At 39.5% G+C, this 16,600-nt stretch overlaps 1 protein-coding gene across 6 annotated transcripts in view; it reads left to right on the top strand.

Moving 5' to 3' along the window:
* The window catches only part of SRBD1 (S1 RNA binding domain 1), a 226,676-nt gene extending 215,860 nt beyond the window's left edge, over positions 1–10,816 (top strand). For 3 of the 6 annotated variants that reach the window (XM_045055089.1, XR_006596143.1, XR_006596145.1), the window contains one exon: positions 4,797–6,730. The gene's annotated coding sequence lies outside the window, so the exon portion shown is untranslated. Of the gene's footprint in view, positions 1–4,796; positions 6,731–10,597 lie in introns of those variants that run through there. The other 3 variants (XM_045055088.1, XM_045055095.1, XM_045055090.1) reach the window with 3 other exon arrangements.
* The last annotated feature ends 5,784 nt before the right edge of the window (positions 10,817–16,600 follow it).

Raw genomic sequence — 16,600 nt, 5'->3', positions numbered from 1 at the left:
TCTAGTGGAATGTATTGTGAGTGTGGGTTGAGCCTTTATAGGAGAATTCAAGATGGCAAGCAGCATGGAGACCTTAAGCTTGTCTCATCCCTGAAATGGCAGCCAGATCAGCACCAACTGTTTTGAATACCTACGAAGTTGATCGGGGGGGTTAACACAAAAATCTGCATAACTTGAGACACAGAACTCAGCAGGTGTGCAGTGCAGAGAGGTGAACTGGGGGAGAGCCTTTACAAAATATTAATTGAGTAGAATTGGTAGTTGCAATGCCATCCATTCACCTTAGTTTCCCTACTTTCAGAAATTTTTCCTGCAAAAATGTCATGTCTGTGTGGTTTCAAAGGGAGTCATGGAGAATTCTAGAACTGGTTTGCAAACCTCAGCCTTCTTTTAGACAAGCAACTATTGCTTCTGCTCCTCAGGGTATGCTACTAACTTGGAATAGTGTGCCTTGTTGACTCTGCTTGAGATCTGCAGCCATGGGTGTCATCTCTTGTCACCCTTTCTTTGACCTAATTTTCACTGTACTTGGCAGCCTTTCTTTATAAATAATAAGGTTCAGGTTATAAGTGTTGCCCCATTCCTCCTAGACAGACTTTTTATTTCATTTGTATCCTTGTTATTTCTGATTGGTTTTAGAAAAACAGGTTCTGTCTTAGCTCCAGCTGCTATAACAATATGCCATAAACTAGGTGACTTATAAATATCAGAAATTTATCCGCACAGTTCTGGAGGCTAGAAGTCTGAGGTCGTGGTTGGGTTCCCGTGAGAGCTTTCTTCGAGTCTGCAGACAGCTGACTTCTCACTAGGTTCTTGCATGGTAGACAGCAGAGAGAGGAAGCAACCTCTAACTCTTACGGGGGCAGTTACTGCATTTATAGGGCTTCCACTCACCCCAATTTCCTCCCAAAGACCCTATCTGCTAATTCCATTGCACCGGAGGAATGGGCGTGAACATATGAATCGGGTGGGGGACACATTCAGTCCATAACAGAGTCAGAGATTTCTTTATTCTTCCATCTTAAAACATGAGGCTGATAGTTTTATTATTAATTTATTTCTTCTACTGGTTATTTTTTCAACTTTAATATATTTCCTGTCCAATTTAGACCATATATATTTTGATTCACTGCTTTGTAAAGTAAGAAAATAAAGATATCTATAATTCTGACCCCTTTTTCCTCAATTTTTCGTTTCTTTTTTCTATTTTCTATGTTGCCCTGCCACATCTGCTAGCATCCCAGTATTTTCACAGCTCTGAGATTTAAGGTATTTGTATTCTTTGTAATGGCAGTGAAGTGTCTGGGTGTTTTGTTTTTGTTTTTTGTTTTGTTTTGGGTTCGTTGGTTTGTTTGTAAGTGTATTCTAAAACGTAGAAAAAATAGCAGTCGGTTGAATTTTTAGGACTCTAAATGTTGTGAACTACGGAGTAAAATAGTATCAATGGACCCTCAGAAAAGGAAACATAATTCTATGCCACTCTTTTTTTTATTTTATTTTTTAAAATTTACATCCAAATTAGTTAGTATATAGTGCAACAGTGATTTCAGGAGTAGATTCCTTAGTGCCTCTTACCTATTTAGCACATCCCCCCTCCCACAACCCCTCCAGCAACCCTCTGTTCTCCGTATTTAAGAGTCTCTTCTGTTTTGTCCCCCTCCCCGTTTTTATATTATTTTTGTTTCCCTTCCCTTATGATCATCTGTTTTGTCTCTTAAAATCCTCATATGAGTGAAGTCATATGGTTTTTGTCTTTCTCTGACTAATTTCACTTAGCAAAATACCCTCCAGTTCCATCCACGTAGTTGCAAATGGCAAGATTTCATTCTTTTTGATTGCCGAGTAATACTCCATTGTACATATATACCACATTTTCTTTATCCATTCATCCATCAGTGGACATTTGGGCTCTTTCCATACTTTGGCTATTGTTGATAGTGCTGCTATAAACATGGGGGTGCATGTGTCCCTTCGAAACAGCACACCTGTATCCCTTGGATAGATGCCTAGTAGTGCAATTGCTGGGTCATAGGGTAGTTCTATTTTTAGTTTTGTGAGGAACCTCCATACTGTTTTCCAGAGTGGCTGCACCAGCTTGCATTCCCATATGCCACTAACTCTTGAGGGAGCATGTTCCAAGTATCATGTCAAGTGAATTATCTTTCTTATACTGGGAGAAAAGTATGCTATATTTTAATTGCTTCACATTTTCTGTAGAGTACCCCTTCCAGGCTTTTAATTGCCTTTTTTCCTTATCAATATATGCATTATTTCTAACATACACAGTATTACATTTACCATAACATTAAAAAGTACATCTTTTTCACTATACTAACTTCTTGATAAAAATCTACTTTCTTCTTTGAAGGTAGCTTGCTGGGGTCCAGCTGGGGCTTGGTCCTTTCAAAGCTTGCTGCTTATTTGTCACCTGGGAATTTTTTTTTTTTTATCACACTCATAGGTACACATCATTTTCTTGAAGCTTCAGTCTTTCTCATACTTTTTTTTTGTTTAACTTGAATACATTCTTAGGTTGTTTTGTTTCTTAGAAAATATGCATGGGATACAAATACCTTGAGACTTACATGTCTGAAAATAGCCATTGATCTATTTAATTACGTGATTGCAAGTTTAGCTGAGCATAGATTTCTAGAACAAAGGTAATTCTTTCTTCTGAGGACTTTTAAAGTATTGCTCTATTCTAAATCTTTTTTTTTTTGAAGTTTATTTGTTTATTTTGAGAGAGAAAGAGAAGGTGCATGTGCATGCAAGCAGGGGGAGAGGCAGAGAGAGGGAGAATCTCAAGCAGGCTCCGTGCTATCAGAACAGGTGCCCCAAGTATTGCCCTAGTCTAGAAAATGATTTTACTGAAAATAAATCTGATGCCACTTTAATTTTTACTCCATTATAGGTGATATACCTCCATTAAGAAATAATTGGCATTCAATAAATTGCATTATTAATGTGCAATTTGATAAATTTTAACATTTGCATACACCCATGAAACCATCCTTCTTTCCTCTCTCCACTCAGGATCTCTTTTAATGATGATGTGTCTTTTAGTTAACTAATCCTCTTCTTGTCTATTCATTTTTTAATTCCTATTGAACGTTTTAACTTCAGCAATTTGTGTGTATCCATTTGAGAATTTACATTTGATTCTGTCTTTTCATTATCATTGATTCTAGTTCTCTGGTGAAAGTCTCCCTTTTGTCCTATATTTTCTAGAACATATTAATCATAGTTAAAGTCATGCCTGATAACTCCAATATCCGTATCATGTGTGAGTCTGTTCTAAAGTCTGTCGTACTCCTTGGTTTTGGTTAGTTGGTTTTATCTCATGGTGTGCATGGTAATCCTTTGATTGAATGCCAGATTTTATATATGAAAATTGTAGATACAATTTGAGGCTCCGGCAAATATTTTCTTCTTCCAGAGAAGATTTACCCTCCACTTGGCAGGCAATTAGAGTAGGGACAGATGACTTTAAACCAATCTGGGCTGAGCTGATTTGAAGTTGGACTTGAGTAGAGCATACTCTTCTACTTCCATCTTAGCCGTACACCTGTGGTATTTTTTCTTCCAGAGGCTAATTGCAAGTCAGAGATCTATGCCAGGACCTCTCCCCATTAGTAGGCACTGGTCTCTAATTCTCTCACCGGCCTGAAGGATTTGCCCAAAGACTTGATTGGCTCCCTGGGTCCTCAAGGGCTGCTCTTTGCTTTGTGCTTCATCTCTTGGACCTGATACATTTACAATGAGCAAACTCACTGAAAGGAAAAGTTGTACAGAGTGTACCCCTCTTCCTGGAATTCTTGCCCCTCAAGTCCTGTCAGTGATCTTGGCATCCAAATTAAACTAAAAAAAGGAGCAAATCAAATCCAAAGAAAGTAGAAGGAAGAAAAAGAATACACAGAAACCAAAACTAATGAAATGGGAAACAGAAAAACAATAGAGAAAGTGAATGAAACCAGAACTGATTCTTTCAGGGAAGAAAAAAAAAGGTAAACCTCTACCCGGCCTGATTTAAAAAAAGAAGAAAAAGAAAACACCAGTTACCATGATCAGGAATGAGAGTTAACATAACTACAGAACCTATTGATAAGAAAAATAATAAAGAACAACTTTATTCAAATCAATTCAACAACTTAAATAAGATTGAATTTCTAGTTTAAAACCTTCCTACAAAGAAAACTTCAGGCCTACATGGCTTCACTGGTGAATTTAACCAAACATTTAATAAAAAAAAATAATACTAATTCCACACAAACACTTCGAGAATACTGGAGAGAGAAATACTTCCCAACTCATTCTATGAGGATAGCATTACCCTTTTACTGAAACCATAAAATAGGGGGATCAATATAATGAACATGAATGATATAAAACTTATTATCTTGAGGTGTTTAAAATATGTAGAGGGGAGCCTGGCCGGTTCAGTCAGTGGAGCATGCAACTCTTGATCTTGGGGTTATGAGTTTGAGCCCCACATGTGGTGCAGAGTTTACTTAAAATAAAAAAAAATTAAATATGTAGAACTATATATAATTCATGACAATAATAGCACAAAAGGCAAGAAGAGAATTAAAAAACTTAAATGTTCTATAGTCCTTGCATTGGTGGAAATACAAATTTATGTTAGAGTCTAGCAAATCAAGATACATGTTGTATTGTAATCTCTAGGCTAACCATGAAAAGAACAGTCAAATAATGTATAATTAACAAGCTAATCAGAAGAGAAACAAAATGATTAAAAAAACATTTGGTTGATTTTTTTTTTTTTTTTTATGCGCAAGAAAGGAGAGTGAAAACAGCATAGAACAGATGGGACAAACAGAAACACAGGTAAGATGATATATACAAACACTAATACATCAATATTTACTTTAAATGTAAGTACTTGGATTAAAAGGCAGAGATTATTCAGTCCGGATGAAACAACAGAAACAAAACCATGGAGCTCAAGCAGGAGAACCTGCGCGAAGAGGCAGAGAGGATGCATTTGCAGGCACATTTCAGAACAGCCTACCAAGGTGTGTTTCCCCACGTTGAGGGACACATCCCGAAGTGTGACACCTGATCCTTCGTGAACAGTAGCAGTAGTCAAATGCACAGGCCGGTGGCCGATGCTTCCCCGAGACCAGATTTGGTTTTGAGAAACAAAAAGAAGATGGACTGAACAAGGAATCACACACTTAGAGTTCACCAACGGGTGCCACTGATAAAGGCATAACACCTGGCTCCCCAAGTGTAATTCCAACAAGAATGTTGATATTAACAAGTTGGATGCAAGTGAAACAATGAAGATGTGTTGGAACCTCCCACATCCACCCATTGTGTGACTTCTTTGTGGAATTGGATCATAGTTTTGGAATACTGGAAGAGTAGGGGTTTTTCTTCTTCTCCTCTTCCTCCTCCTCCTTCTTTTTTTCTGTTCACAATGTAGTGGCTGTAGATGTGACATATTTTTAAGTTTCATCTGTAGCATTAACATTTTCTCCATCACTTTCTTAGATCTAGACCAGGGTCTGGCAAACTACATCCCAAGAGCCACATTAAACTTAGTTCACCTTACTGTTTTAAATATCATAAGACTTTGATAGGCACCAAATTATGTGAATAAGCTCTTGTTAGAAGTACAAGAAATATTGTACATCATTTCTTTTTCCCTTGAGCTTCTATTTTCCTTTCACTTCTTTCACATAATTGTATCCCAGTGGAGTATCATTATGCTTAAACATTTTTTGTGTAATTCCTATCATATTTCTCTGCAACAAAAAATGTATGAATTAAAATTTAATTTGTTTTAATTTCTTATGTCCATAAGTATTAATTGTTTCCTCTGCTGGGAGTTATTGCAGTTATTAACGGTATACAGTTAAACAAAACAAATGTTATGAATTTTGACAAATAATGATTAAAAAGTAAAAGTGTATTAGAAAATTATCATTTCATGATATTGAATGAGACATTTCTCAGTTCATGTAAGCACAGGTAAATGTTCAAGTATGATTTATTTTCAGAAAGAGACAGGCTTAGCATCAATTCTCTTCCTCCTTTTACATTTTATAGATACAAGCACTGAGAAAGAACCCTTATTGACATAAATAGCTGATAGAGAGAAAAGGAGTTTTACTAAACATCACTCAAGGCTTGGAAATCTTTTCAAGTAATATGCCAAAATAATGTAGTAATCAGCAAAAATTGTTCATAATGGTATACCACTGGTAATTTGAGTAGATCCTCCCTCATCTTTGTCAAAACCCAGGAATTAGAAACCACCCAACTTGTAAAAAATTTTGTTTCTAGTCTTTAAATTCATTCAGTTTTTCAATTTCTGATAGTTTTGACAAAAGAGACTTTCCAAGTCTTATCATATTACTATTATTTATTCTTGTTATTCTTAGAGAAATCTCAATTTTTAGCTTAAGTTAAAGTGAGATTTAAAAAAACAACACAAATATGAAACTTGTACAGCCTTTGTGAAGAAAGTATAATCATGCTGAATTTCTGTTTTGTAAGACATCCTGAAATGTCTTTAAAAAGCAAGACAGAGTTGGAAAGAGTTGGTTACTCAACAGTTGTTATATAGAGATAAGTTGGTAATTTATTAATGATTGAAAAGGAGCATGTTTGTAATTAAATGTTTGATATTATTAAAAAAGCACATCAAGTCTGAGAGGGAGGAATTATCCCTAATTAAATAAAGTTGGTTTTGTAAAGCTCAGGATATTATGTTCTAGTTTATGTTTTGGGAACATTTTATCCTACACCTCTACAGAGAAAGGTGTTCAATTGTTTTTAATAGAGTTTTTTTTTTTTTTTTTTTAGAGCAGTTTTAGGTCACAGCACAGTGGAGCAGAAGGTACAGAGATTTCCCATATACTTCATGCCATCATCCATGCATAGCCTCCCCCATTATTAACATCCCTCACGAGAGTGGTACATATGTTAAAATTGATGAACCTACTATGACACAAAGTCTATCGTTTACACTAGGTATTACTCTTGCTGTTGCACGTTCTATGGGCTTGAACAAATGTGTGATGATATGTTTCTACCAATATAGTATACAGAGTAGTTTTACTGCCCTAAAAACCCTGTGTCCTACCAATTCATCCCTCCCTCTCCTCTAATCCATGGAAACCACTGATTTTTTTACTATCTCCATTATTTTGCCTTTTCCAGAATGTGATGGAGTTGGAATCATTGAGTGCAACCTTTTCATGTTTGCTTCTTTTACTTAGTAATATGCATTCTTTTCATGGCTTAATTCTTTGTTTCACTTTAGTGCTGAATAGTACTCCATTGTCTGGATGTTCCAGTTTATCCATTCATACTGAAAGACATTTTACTTGCTTCTAAGTTTTGTCAATTACAAGAAAAAAAATCTGCTACAAACATTCATGTGCAGGTTTTTGTGTGGACATATTTTCAACTCCTTTAGGTGAATACTAAGCAGGATTGCTGTATTGCATAGTAAGAGCATGCTTAGTCTAGTAAGAAACTGCCAAACTGCCTTCCAAAGTGCTGTACCATTTTACATTTTCACCAGCAATAAATGAGAGTTCCTTTTTCTCTACATCCTGACCAGCATTTTGTGTTGTCAGTGTTCTGGATTCTGGCCATTCTAGTAAGTGCACAGTAGTATCTCATTGTTCTAATTTACATTTCCCTAATGGAATATAATTTGGAGCAAATGCTTATTTGCCATCTAGTGAGGTGAGGTGTCCACTAAGGTCTTTGACCCATTTGTTAATCAGGTAGTTTGTTTCCCTATTGTTGAGTCTTAAGTGTTCTTTGTTTATTTTGGATAATAGTCCTTTTTTCAGGTATCTATTGCAAAATACCTTTTGCAAATATTTTCTCTCCATTTGTGACTTGTGTTTTCATTTTCTTGATAGATGTTCTATTTTTAATAATGCAATTTAAACTGGTTTGTGGAAAGTCCTAGCAAAAGGAAAGTATTAGACGGTCAGTAAGTGGGAGACTTACAAAAAGTTTATTAATGTTGCTGTGTGGGGGCGTCTGGTTGGCTCGGTTGAGCACCCAACTCTTGATATCTGCTCAGGTGGTGATCTCAGGGTCATGGGATCCGGCCTGGTGTTGGGCTCAGCAGTGTGCATGGGACCTGCTTGGGATTCTCTCTCTACCTCTCTCCGCCCCTCCGCCAGTGATGCACACACATGCTCTCTCTCACAATAAATAAGTATTTTTCAAAATATTTCAAAGAATAATAATTCTTGCTATGTATATTATTTACATTAAAATCTGTAACATGTCTGTTAAAATACAATAAGAATACAAATGTATAAATATAAATACATATAAAAGTATATATAATAATATAACTCTAATTCCACACATGGTGGAAAGAATAATTGATCAACAAGTGGTTGGCTAGTAACAGTAAGGAGACACATGACCAAACAAAAATAAATACTAGGGGCGCCTGGGTGGTTTAGTCACTTAAGCGTCCGACTGCAGCTCAGGTCATGATCTCGCGGTTTGTGAGTTCGACCCCTGTGTCGGGCTCTGTGCGGACAGCTCAGAGCCTGGAGCCTGCTTCGGATTCTGTGTCTCCCTCTCTCTCTGCCCCTCCCCGACTTGTGCTCTGTCTCTCTCTATCAAAAATAAATAAAATGTAAAAAAAAAAAATTAAAAATAAATATTAGGTTGGTTTTTTTTTGTTGTTTTTTTGTTTTTTTGTGAAGAGCATGCACTGTAGTTACCTAAGAGAAAACTAGGAAAGCTCTAGTAAAATAATCTGGTGGTAAACATTGAGTCTACTTAACTGTAAAACTAAAATTAAAACTAATGTAAATATCTATTATGAAAAAGGAATGAAGTAACAAAGTTGAGAGGAGAAGGAAAAAAGGCATGAGTGTTAGTGTAAGCATAACAAAACCTTTTAAAGTTGGGAGGTAACAAGATATCATTTACTAATAGAGGTATAAATATCCTTTTTAAATGATATCTTAGGATAATTTTTTATGAAAGTAAAACATACATATACAAATACAAAAATTTATATTTTTTGTATTCGATCATGTTGCATGTAACAGTAGTCCATTCGCTATCATAAATGTAGGGCACTCAATTATATGAGTATATTACAATTTATCCACTTTTCTGTGAATGGACGTTTATTTGATAGGTTATAGGAGGAGACTTTTATGAATAACTTTGCTATGAATATTCTTGTACTTTTTTGGTGCACATATGCCTGCTTTTCTGTTGGGAATAATTATTTAAGGGGAAAAATAAAAATATTAACTTAATATGCAAAAATATTATCCCGATATAACATGTACACTTTGTTGATTTAACCAAAAATTAAAATATAACTATAAAATAAAATGGGAGAGAAGGAGTGGATAGGTTTAAGAGAGCTATAGCTTTAATAATACAAGAAATCAGTAGATAATGTGGATAAATATAGAGTATTATAAAATATTGAATTCTACTCTTTAATATAAAATTTAATATTTATAATATATAAACCAAATTTTTCTATTCTAAAACAAAATTATTTTAAAATAAATTATATAAGGAAGGTTTACATGCCTGTAGGTTTTTTTTATGTAAAAAATTGAAGCATTAGGATATCATTTAAAAATACAGAGATAAATGTCAAAAGAGATTGCCCAAAATAATTGAAAGTAGTTATCCCAGGTGGGTGGAGAAGACTTCTTTTTATTATAAGTCCTGTAATATTATCTAACTTTCCTCTAAGCCTCCTCTATGATTTATTACCACGTGTATATATTATTTTAGTAAAATTAAGGTTTTTGTTCATTTGGTTTGGTTTTGCACAAGGACAGCCAGCAATAACTTAACATGAAAGTGATTATGAAGCATATAAACGTATCTGACCGGTTCCTAAAAATCCCCCCCACTTGAAAGTTCACCTTAGGTGAACGAGTCAGAGAGGAAAGTCTGAACGAAAAGACAGTGATTTTCAACTACAGTTCAGTACCTTATTTTTGCAAATGTTACACAAATACCTGACCATACAGACATAATGTTAGGGCCTTTCCCGTGGTCCAGGAAGGACAGGTGCAAGTGTGGACCTGATAAATCTGGGAGCAATAGGAAGAAAGTAGACTAAAAGATTCAAGTCCATCTCTGCCTTTTAGGAATTATGGAATGTCAAGTACTTACTCAATCTGTTAAGTGACGATAATAAAACCTTATGTGTTGTGCTGAGATGCTAATAAGATCACAGTGACATCATGTCAATGAAATACCAGCTAGCTTCAAAGTCACAAGCACTTGGCCCACATCCCACAGAGAAGGCTGGGATCCTCCTATCTGTGGTGCTGTGTGAATTTAGAAACCTCTGGTTACAGTGGGGTATGTCCTTAAGTAGCTCTGATCCCAATTATCTCAGGACAATATGGAACTCCAAATTAAATCAATTTTCTTTCATCTTTGACAAACACGTCGAGCCAGTCAGATTACTAGAAAATTGTGTTCCAAAAGCAGACCTACCTAGGAAAGGATGTTCTAGATATCTCCCAAAAATCACACTGAAAGGAGCAAGTTCTGACCGGGGTCTTTTGATCTTTTTCTTCCTCCTGTTTGTTATCTCTAGGAGTAAGAAAGCAAAGCTGACCAATCCATAGCTGGCCTCTTAGAACAAGATGTTAATTGGCAATGCTATATAAAATTCAGATGTAGGAAAAAGGGTAAAACTCAAAGAATCTACACCTTCCATTTGGAATTCCTGCAGCAGTTTCACCAGGTCGGTACCATTTTACTTGCCACTTTATTTTCAACAATTTTGTTGTTATTGTCCGGCCTGCGGCTCTATAATTTCATGGTATGGATTGTATTTTTTCATTAATTCATTTCAACAAATATTTTTTAATGTTTTTAATATTTATTTTTGACAGAGAGAGAGAGCGTGTGCGCACATGAGTTGGGGAGGGGCAGAGAGAGAGAGGGAGACACAGAATCTGAAGCAGGCTCCAGGCTCTGAGCTGTCAGCACAGAGCCTGATGGCCCGATGTGGGGCTTGAACTCACAAACCGTGAGATCATGACCTGAGCCAAAGTTCGACGCTCAACTGACTGAGCCACCCAGGCATCCCTCAACAATACATTTATTGAGTCCTTTACTATCTATACAACTTTTGTGACTGTGCCAGGCAAAGGAACAATAAAGATCTTAATACATTTGTCTGGTCTGAGGGAGTTAAAAACTAACTGCAGAGCATTTCCAGTGCTAGAAATTTATCCTACAAATCTATTCACAAAAGCTCACCATGTTATGTTACAAGAATATTCATTGCAGCCTTGTAATAGGAAAAAAAGCAGGGGACAACCTAAATGTCCACCAGTACGGGACTGGTTAAATTATAGTTCACCATCCAGTGTAACACTCTATCAGCCTCTCTTAGCCAGGATCCTCATCCAAACCCCAGAAAACAGAAAGTGATTTGAGTGACTGGATTTTCTCAATTCTCCTAAGGATTGTACACAACTACTACCTTTCTGGAGGCACAGGAGAGAAGTTAGTTCATGGCATTCATTGTGGCTTCCAAGTATTAGGGCTTAATTCTTTAATTGGAACAAAGTTGATATGGAAATATCTGCAACACATAGTATAAAGTGAAACAAGCAAGATGAACAACAAAGCATCCCTTTTGTGTAAATAAAAAAGATCATAGGGGCGCCTGGGTGGCGCAGTCGGTTAAGCGTCCGACTTCAGCCAGGTCACGATCTCGCGGTCCGTGAGTTCGAGCCCCGCGTCGGGCTCTGGGCTGATGGCTCAGAGCCTGGAGCCTGTTTCCAATTCTGTGTCTCCCTCTCTCTCTGCCCCTCCCCCGTTCATACTCTGTCTCTCTCTGTCCCAAAAATAAATAAACGTTGAAAAAAAAATTAAAAAAAAAAAAAAAGATCATCTATCTGCTTATCAGAGCAGAGCGTTGGATGAGCAAAGGCTGGCTGCTGGGCCCAGGGAACACGGAGACCAGGTGACAGGTCTGGATTACTAGCGTCCGGCTCCTGCAGGTACAGGCCAGAGAGGTGGGTCCTCTGTCCCTGGCATAAGCCAGCCCTGGCCTTTCTTTCCCCATCTCTTAGATGGGGCCCCACCAATTTGTCAGTTTGAGGATGGATTTCGAGTATGTTCCACAGGAATGAAATCAGTAGAAAAATAAATCCAAGGGAATTTCCATTTGGTCCTGCCTTCTGCTCCACATGGCCCCTGCCCCATCAGCCTTGCTCTGGGATTGTGTTTCAGGCCAGTCCTGGCTGCTCTGGGCACGCTTCTGAGGCGATGCCTGGAGCCTCGCACACTAGGGCCAGAGATTGATATGGTGTGTGCACACCAGGGCCAATACAACTCTTTTGATCTATTTCCGAAGGCAGCTTTTTGCCTCCTGCTTCAAGTGATTGATTAAGTTAGGATCTCTTTTAGGAATTCTCTCCACTCATGCTGCCTCACAGGCTCACAATAAGCGCTGCCAAATTTTACTCTCCTTTTATGCTACAGATTGTTCTGTTCCAAGTGAGTAAGTTGAAACTGTGTTCTTAATATGCACTCAGTTACCTAGTCCTTTATACGCAATCAGTTACCTTGGAATTCCTGTTTTGCATTCAGTGTGGTATGGGCACCCTCTTATCACATCATCAGTCATGTTTCTAGCAAGGCTTTGGCCTTATCGTTAGTTAGAGAGTAGCTTTGCTTCAGAGCTTTCCTTCCCCTGCGCGCCCCCCCTTGCCCCCATTTTGGTGTGAGAATCACTGGGGAATCAGGGTGATACCATTTGTTTTAAAACAAGCTAGCACACATGTTTGTAGACTTTCCAAAGACCTTAGAATGTAAGTGGACTCATGATGTCCTTTAGGCTCCAGCTAGAGAAGGGGACCTTGGATCAATGGGTGGAATGGAGACCCAGTGTATCCCAAAGAGCACCAGGTTTCTGGTCATGTAGACCTGGTTTCACCCCCTGTCTCCAAGCATAGTGTTTGCTTATAAAAATTGGGATTATATTTCCCATTGTGCATGAGCGGAGAGGGACTAGAGTGAACGAGTGAATTCCCATCGCTGCTTAAGTCCTCCTTCTACCCCCCCCCCAAACCTTACATTGTCTTTTCTGCAATGGCCCATACTGCAGCATACGTGAGACTGGTCCTCCGTGAAATGACATTATCTGGAAATCTTTCTTCCTCTTTTCTGCAGCCCTCACAACTCCTGGTATCCCCTCACCATACATCAAGCCTTTCCTTTGGTTTCCCTGGACCTTTGGTGACATCTCGTTTAAATAGTCCAGTCTGGGCTGAGCTCTATTTCAAGATGTGAGAGCTGGGGTGAATGCAGCAATGGTTCCAAAGCTCTTAGGACAGAGGTCCAGCCATGCCTCCCCTGGCTTCCTTTTCTAGGCCTATGTAGTCTGGGTTTTACTTTATTAAGGGAGCTAGACGTTCTCTCTATGTCTGTGCTACCCTATCATCAAGCCTAGTGTTTTTCTTTCTTTGGGCGACCATTTTCCTCCCCACAAAGAAACCTGCTTTTTTTTTTTTTTTTTAATTCATGAGCGTTACTGTGTATGATAATGAGGATAATAATGTCACATTAGCTTATAGCTTACGTATTTATCCACTCACTGATTTACTCACTCAACAAATATGCATTAAATACCTTTAGTGTGCTAGGCACAATTCAGTCACTGGGAATGTAACAATAAACAAGAGAGACAAAATTCCTGCTCTCCTGGACCTTAGGGAGATATCAACAACCAAATAATACATATAATCTCAGATGGTGAATGTGAAGACTCATGAAGCAAGAAAGGAGGAAAGGAGTGACAAGGATGTGGGATCCTAAGGGTAGTTGTTGTTTGGAAGGTGACCTTGGGTGGAAGCTAGAGTGACCTGAGGCAGGGCAGCATGCAAAGATACAGGAGAAGAATGCCAAGGAGGTGGTGAGGCAGTTAACAGGGTGACGGGTTCAAGGAACAGCAAGAGGCCCATGTGACTGGAGCTTCAGGAGGGCTTGATGGGAAATCAGGCCTCATCAGGTAGGGTGTTGCAGCCACTGTAGGCATCTGGGGTCCTTTAGGCATAAGGGAAGGCCAGGAGAGGGTTTTGAGTGGTGAGAGCACATGGTCTGATTTTTGTTTTATTTATTTTTTATTTTGAGAGAGAGAGACTGAGAGAGTGAGTGCAGGAGGGGCAGAGAGAGAAGGAGAGAGAGAATCCCAAGCAGGCTCTGCCCTGTCAGCACAGAGCCCGACGCAGGGCTTCATCTCACAAACTGTGAAGATCGTAACCTGAGCTGAAATCAAGAGTCTGATGCTTAACGGACTCAGCCACCCAGGTGCCCCTGATTTGTGATTTTAAAACATCACTCGGGCTGTTGTGTGGAAACACATGGTAGGCAACAAGATAGAAGCAAGAAGACCAGCTCCTGGGCTGCAGCGACCCAGGCGATTGTTGGCAGGTTTGCGCACTGTTTTAGTGGTCAAATCGAGTTCAGGGAATCTTTTGGAGATAGAGCCAACAGAACTTGCTGAGGGATTGCATGTGGTGTGAGGGAAAACTCAAAACTGATGTCTGGGTTTTGGGCCTGAGCAGTTGGGTCAATGGTCACGTTATTTCCTGAGAGAAGTGGGGGCAGAACTGGTGTGGGACAGGAATCAAGAGGGGTGTTTGGACATGTGAACTGCAGGATACCCATTAGACATCTAAGTATCTGGCTCAGGAAGAGGCTGAGTTTGGCGCTTTAAATACAAGTATCATCAGGACTTTGATAATATTGATAATATTGGGGCCTTTCTTCAGGGAATGAGTGTAGCTGAAAAAAGAAGAGGTCCAAGGAGGGAACCACCAGGCACTCCAACGTTTATACATTTGGAAGAGGAGGAAGAGTAACCACTGATCGAACCTTTCCTGGTCTAGCAGTTTTGTGGGCATCTCCACCTAGTTTCCTAGGCCTCCCAGACCAGAACTAGTCTTACCTGTTGGTGGCTAAGGCCCCTGTCCCACAGTGCCCTTGGGAATCTCATGGATCTAGTCCTGGCCCAGGCCCTGGTGGCCTCCTCCTTCCTTTCAGCAGGAGCTCTAGATCCCCAAGCATCTGTTTTGGCCTCCTTCCTAAGCAGGGAGCCTACCCTAGACCCAGAGCCAGCAGACTGATGGCTTCAGCCCCACTTGTAATATCATCTTTCCATTTTGTGTCTGAACTAGAGGCTGATTTTGTTGTTTTAGCAAGAGGATATGAATATGTTGTGGCTTCTTAATTTTCTCTGTCATGCTATGTGTTTGGGGAATATGGGCAAGGGATGTTGCTATTCTGACTGGAGCACTAACTTTTGGTTTTCGAGAGCTTGTTTTCTTTATGGTTCACCTCCCCCTATGCATCTCTCCAACAACTGGTTATCCCTAAGTCACTCACTCAACTAGTTTGACCGGTAACTATGAACATTTGCAAAATACCGAGTAAGATGTGGTTCTTGCCCTCCAGGAGCTTAAACTCAAGCCAGGCAGTTGGAACCACAAACCTAACATGAGGAATATCTTTGGAGTATATATTCTTGTGAGGATCTGCTGTGACACGTTGCTTATTAGCATATAGGAGATTCTCAACAAATGTGAAAGGCACAAGCCCACTGGGGCTTATCATTGTCCGGTGGCCGAAACTGGTGGCCCGTCCAAAGCAAAGCAAGCAACCAAGGCAGCTGCCTCGATACCACTATTATGAACAGTTGTTACAAGGTTCCATATTGTTAACGGCAAAATATCCCCCTACTTGGCAAAATGCTCTGGGCTATAGCTCGAAAAGTATTTCTACTCACATCTCTCAATTCTCACAACTTTCTGCCCTAAGTCTCTGCATTCCCACCTGACAGAAGGAGACATGCATTCACTGAGTGGCCTCCTGGCCTGCTACTATGTGCCCCAGGGCACTGAGGCCCCCAGCTGGGGTGATTTTGGCAGTCCACGCACCAGCACCAAGTGCTCCCTGCTCCTATAAGTCTTCCAGGGTGGAAGACACAACAGGGAGGGAGGGAGGTGTGACAAACCTTGGGGCCAGGCCCCACAGTGGAAAGCAGAGGGAGGGGGAATGAATGGGTTTGTAAGGCTTCTGCAGTCGGCATGGACGTGTGCCGCTCAGTGGACCAGGATTGGTATTCCTGCCACGCAGGGCATGGTAGAGTCAAGCTCTATCCTCAGACCTCAGCCCCGGTGCCTAGAGGGCTGCCGATCCTGCCAACAGGCAGACACACAGATGCCCACTGTGCCCAATAGCAGATGGCACCAAGGTTAGTCTTGGCTGTGGGGCAAGGCCGGGATCAGGCACAGAGAGCAGGTTGTACTTCAGTAGCTGATAAAGCGCCTGGTGCTACAGGGTACCTTGGCTCCGGATCATCTTAGTTCCTACCTCACAAGAACAAAGTCCCAATTTAAAACAAATGCTCAGTTTACCAAACAAAAAAGGAAAGCAGTAGATGATAAGAAAACAAAACAAAAAGGAGCATGCTCTGAGCCATCTTTGTTCTATTATCATCATATTTTGTCTTCCAAACGAAGCATCTTTACATGCAGATCCATTTTTGTATATTTTGACTGATTGCTGGCAAGATAGAGAG

Source organism: Felis catus, chromosome A3, assembly GCF_018350175.1.
Source record: "Felis catus isolate Fca126 chromosome A3, F.catus_Fca126_mat1.0, whole genome shotgun sequence".
NCBI lineage: Eukaryota > Metazoa > Chordata > Mammalia > Carnivora > Felidae > Felis > Felis catus.
This window is presented reverse-complemented; position numbering and strand designations above follow the sequence as displayed.